The sequence below is a fragment of the Coregonus clupeaformis genome, unplaced genomic scaffold (assembly GCF_020615455.1).
Source record: "Coregonus clupeaformis isolate EN_2021a unplaced genomic scaffold, ASM2061545v1 scaf0080, whole genome shotgun sequence".
Lineage (NCBI taxonomy): Eukaryota > Metazoa > Chordata > Actinopteri > Salmoniformes > Salmonidae > Coregonus > Coregonus clupeaformis.
In genome coordinates this window covers 849154-854626 of record NW_025533535.1, presented here as the reverse complement: position 1 = coordinate 854626, position 5473 = coordinate 849154, and the positions used below count along the sequence as shown (strand labels likewise).

Here is a 5473-nt window from a genome sequence, read left to right as displayed (position 1 = left end):
TCTGCACCGGTACCCCCCTGTATATATAGCCTCCCTACTGTTATTTTATTTTACTTCTGCTCTTTTTTTCTCAACACTTTTTTGTTGTTTTATTTTACTTTTTTATAAAAAATAAATGCACTGTTGGTTAAGTGCTGTAAGTAAGCATTTCACTGTAATGTCTGCAGCTGTTGTATTCGGCGCATGTGGCCAATAAAATTTGATTTGATTTGATGGAGGGTCTGAAGGCGGGCTCACTCCACTTCCCCGGCACAGCCGCCGCCACCAAAGGTGAGAGAGTAAAGGTCAGCCAGGTGGAACCTCCTTTCTATGAGCACAACAATGAGACGGACTGGAGGATCAACATCGACAAGGTGATTGGTCAGTGGTTCTCCGAGGAGGACCTGGACTTTGTGTCTTTGTACTTCGGTGAACCAGATACAACGGGACACAAGTATGGACCAGATTCCCCGGAGCGCAGGGAGATGGTCCGACAAGTGGACCGGACTGTGGGATACATCCGTGATACCACCGGAATCACGGCCTCTCCGATCGGCTCAACATCATCATCACTGCTGATCACGGAATTACCACGATGCTCCGGAATGGCCTGGTCGACGAGATCATCCTGTCCGAGATTCCGGGATTTGACTTCCGGGATATCAAGTTCCAACTGGTGGATTATGGACCAACAGGAATGCTTCTTCCCAGAGAGGGAATGCTGGAGAAGGTGTACCAGGCCCTGAAAAGGGGCCACGCTCACCTGCACGTATATAGGAAGGAGGATATGCCTGGTAGGCTTCACTATAGTAACCACCCTCGCCTCCTGCCCCTGATTCTCTTCGCTGATCAAGGATACATTTTACATTTACATTTTAGTCATTTAGCAGACGCTCTTATCCAGAGCGACTTAAGGTTAGTGATTGCATACATTTTCATACTGGTGGTTACTATAGATACGTCATCAATGGGGTGAGTGTGCCGAAACAGTGTCCTAACAGTACTACATTGTTATTCTTTATTCACGCTGCTCAGGAGACGGGCATACATTTTCCTCATCAGGTCATGTGGTCAGAACAAACTCTCTTCATACCGTCTTGATGGCATGCATTGAAGTTCTGTTACCAAAAAGTTTGCAGTTTATAATTTATTTACAATGTGCAGAACAACATAGGATACTCAAAACGTGAATGCTACTTGGACAGAATTATAAACATTTCCTTTTCCCCATTACGTGGGTTTAACAATGGAATTATATTACTCTTTTAGACTTTTGGCTTCATAATAGAGAAATATATTTTGATCACATGAAAGTGAGTCTTTATTTGTCATCAACTGTTAACAGTTTAATAATCAATGTTCAACAACACAAAGTTTAATTGTTGAGGAAATTAATTTACGCTTGACCAAGGACAGAATCATAAACTGTCTTTTTCTTACACCACATTGCTCAAGTTTACCCAAGGAATTATATGACCCTTATCTCATGTTGTTGAACCTTTGCCTTTATAGAGAAACGTGCTTTGAATACATCAGGACAGCAATAAGATCTACCAAAATGCCTATCCCATGATAACAATCTGGCCAATGCTAGTTCTAAGCCTTGAACCCGTGCAGATTTACAGTACCAGTCAAAAGTTTGGACACACCTACTCATTAAATTAGTTATTTAGCAGATGCTCTTATCCAGAGCAACTAGGGTTAAGTGCCTTCCTAAGGGCACATCAACAGATTTTTCACCTAGTCGGCTCGGGGATTAGAACCAGTGACCTTTCGGTTACTGGTACAACGCTCTTAACCACTAAGCTACCTGCCGCCCCAATTCCAGGGTTTTTCTTTATTTTTACTATTTTCTACATTGTAGAATAATAGTGAAGAAATCAAAACGATGAAATAACACATATGGAATCATGTAGTAACCAAAAAAGTGTTAAACAAATCAAAATATATTTTATATTTGAGATTCTTCAAATAGCCACCGTTTGCCTTGATGACTGCTTTGCACACTCTTGGCATTCTCTCAACCAGCTTCATGAGGTAGTCACCTGGAATGCATTTCAATAAACAGGTGTGCCATCTTAAAAGTTAATCTGTGGAATTTATTTCCTTCTTAATGCGTTTGAGCCAATCAGTTGTGTTGTGACAAGGTAGGGGGGATATACAGTGGGGAAAAAAAGTATTTAGTCAGCCACCAATTGTGCAAGTTCTCCCACTTAAAAAGATGAGAGAGGCCTGTAATTTTCATCATAGGTACACGTCAACTATGACAGACAAATTGAGATTTTTTTTCCCAGAAAATCACATTGTAGGATTTTTAATGAATTTATTTGCAAATTATGGTGGAAAATAAGTATTTGGTCAACTACAAACAAGCAAGATTTCTGGCTCTCACAGACCTGTAACTTCTTCTTTAAGAGGCTCCTCTGTCCTCCACTCGTTACCTGTATTAATGGCACCTGTTTGAACTTGTTATCAGTATAAAGACACCTGTCCACAACCTCAAACAGTCACACTCCAAACTCCACTATGGCCAAGACCAAAGAGCTGTCAAAGGACGCCAGAAACAAAATTGTAGACCTGCACCAGGCTGTGAAGACTGAATCTGCAATAGGTAAGCAGCTTGGTTTGAAGAAATCAACTGTGGGAGCAATTATTAGGAAATGGAAGACATACAAGACCACTGATAATCTCCCTCGATCTGGGGCTCCACGCAAGATCTCACCCCGTGGGGTCAAAATGATCACAAGAATGGTGAGCAAAAATCCCAGAACCACACGGGGGGACCTAGTGAATGACCTGCAGAGAGCTGGGACCAAAGTAACAAAGCCTACCATCAGTAACACACTACGCCGCCAGGGACTCAAATCCTGCAGTGCCAGACGTGTCCCCCCTGCTTAAGCCAGTACATGTCCAGGCCCGTCTGAAGTTTGCTAGAGTGCATTTGGATGATCCAGAAGAGGATTGGGAGAATGTCATATGGTCAGATGAAACCAAAATATAACTTTTTGGTAAAAACTCAACTCGTCGTGTTTGGAGGACAAAGAATGCTGAGTTGCATCCAAAGAACACCATACCTACTGTGAAGCATGGGGGTGGAAACATCATGCTTTGGGGCTGTTTTTCTGCAAAGGGACCAGGACGACTGATCCGTGTAAAGGAAAGAATGAATGGGGCCATGTATCGTGAGATTTTGAGTGAAAATCTCCTTCCATCAGCAAGGGCATTGAAGATTAAACGTGGCTGGGTCTTTCAGCATGACAATGATCCCAAACACACCGCCCGGGCAACGGCGTGGCTTCGTAAGAAGCATTTCAAGGTCCTGGAGTGGCCTAGCCAGTCTCCAGATCTCAACCCCATAGAAAATCTTTGGAGGGGAGTTGAAAGTCCGTGTTGCCCAGTGACAGCCCCAAAACATCACTGCTCTAGAGGAGATCTGCATGGAGGAATGGGCCAAAATACCAGCAACAGTGTGTGAAAACCTTGTGAAGACTTACAGAAAACTTTTGACCTGTGTCATTGCCAACAAAGGGTATATAACAAAGTATTGAGAAACTTTTGTTATTGACCAAATACTTATTTTCCACCATAATTTGCAAATAAATTCATTAAAAATCCTACAATGTGATTTTCTGGATTTTTTTTCCTCATTTTGTCTGTCATAGTTGACGTGTACCTATGATGAAAATTACTGGCCTCTCTCATCTTTTTAAGTGGGAGAACTTGCACAATTGGTGCCTGACTAAATACTTTTTTTCCCCACTGTACACAGAAGATAGCCCTATTTGGTAAAATACCAAGTCCATATTATGGCAAGAACAGCTCAAATAAGCAAAGAGAAACTACAGTCCATCATTACTTTAAGACATGAAGGTCAGTCAATACGGAATATTTCAAGAACTTTGAACGTTTCTTCAAGTGCAGTCGCAAAAACCATCAAGCGCAATGATGAAACTGGCTCTCATGAGGACTGCCACAGGAATGGAAGACCCAGAGTTACCTCTGCTGCAGAGGATAAGTTCATTAGAGTTACCAGCCTCAGAAATTGCAGCCCAAGTAAATGCTTCACAGAGTTCAAGTAACAGACACATCTTAACATAAACTGTTCAGATGGGACTGTGTGAATCAGGCCTTAATTGTTGAATTGCTGCAAAGAAACCACTACTAAAGGATACCAATAATAAGAAGAGACCTGCTTGGACCAAGAAACACAAGCAATGGACATTAGACCGGTGGAAATGTGTCCTTTGGTCTGGAGTCCAAATTTGAGATTTTTGGTTCCAACCGCCATTTCTTTGTGAGACGCGGTGTGGGTGAACGGATGATCTCCGCATGTGTAGTTCCCACTGTAAAGCATGGAGGAGGAGGTGTTATGGTGTGTGGGTGCTTTGCTGGTGACATTGTCTGTTATTTATTTAGAATTCAGGCACACTTAACCTTCATGGCTACCCCAGCATTCTGCAGAGATACGCAATCCTATCTGGTTTGCACATAGTGGAACTATCATTTGTTCAAGAACAAACCTTGAACGTTTTTCCTATTTTGTTGCATTTATAACCTGTAATTTAAATGGATTTATATTTGTATTTCATGTAATGGACATACACAAAATAGTCCAAATTGGTGAAGTGAAATGAAAAAAATAACTTGTTTCAAAAAATTCAAAATAATACATAACGGAAAAGTGGTGTGTGCATATGTATTCACCCCTTTTGCTATGAAGACCCTAAATAAGATCTGGTGCAACCAATTACCTTCAAAAGTCACATAATTAGTTAAATAAAGTCCACATGTGTGCAATCTAAGTGTCACATGATCTGTCACATGATCTCCGCATATATACACCTGTTCTGAAAGGCCCCAGAGTCTGCAACAAAGAGACCAAAGATAACCCTGAAGGAGCTGCAAAGCTCCACAGCTGAGATTGGAGTATCTGTCCATAGGACCACTTTAAGCCGTACACTCCACAGCTGGGCTTTACGGAAGAGCGGACAGAAAAAAAGTCATTGCTTAAAGAAAAAAATAAGCAAACACTTTTGATGTTCGCCAAAAGCCATGTGGGAGACTCCCCAAACATGGAAGAAGGTACTCTGGTCAGATGAGACTAAAATTGAGGAAAACGTTATGTCTGGCGCAAACCCAACACCTCTCATCAGCCAGAGAACACCATCCCCACAGTGAAGCATGGTGGTGGCAGCATCATGCTGTAGGGATGTTTTTCATCGGCAGGGACTGGGAAACTGGTCAGAATTGAAGGAATGATGGATGTTGCTAAATACATGGAAATTCTTGAGGGAAACCTGTTTCAGTCTTCCAGAGATTTGAGACTGGGACGGAGGTTCACCTTCCAGCAGGACAATGACCCTAAGCATAGTGCTAAAGCAACACTCGAGTGGTTTAAGGGGAAGCATTGAAATGTCTTGGAATGGCCTAGTCAAAGGCCAGACCTCAATCCAATTGAGAATCTGTGGTATGACTTAAAGATTGCTGTACACCA

The 5473-nt window shown here is 42.1% G+C and overlaps 1 pseudogene; it reads left to right on the top strand.

The window, feature by feature from the left end:
- The first annotated feature begins 212 nt into the window (after positions 1 to 212).
- LOC121568281 lies at positions 213 to 841 on the top strand (annotated as a pseudogene).
- Positions 842 to 5473: the final 4632 nt, after the last annotated feature.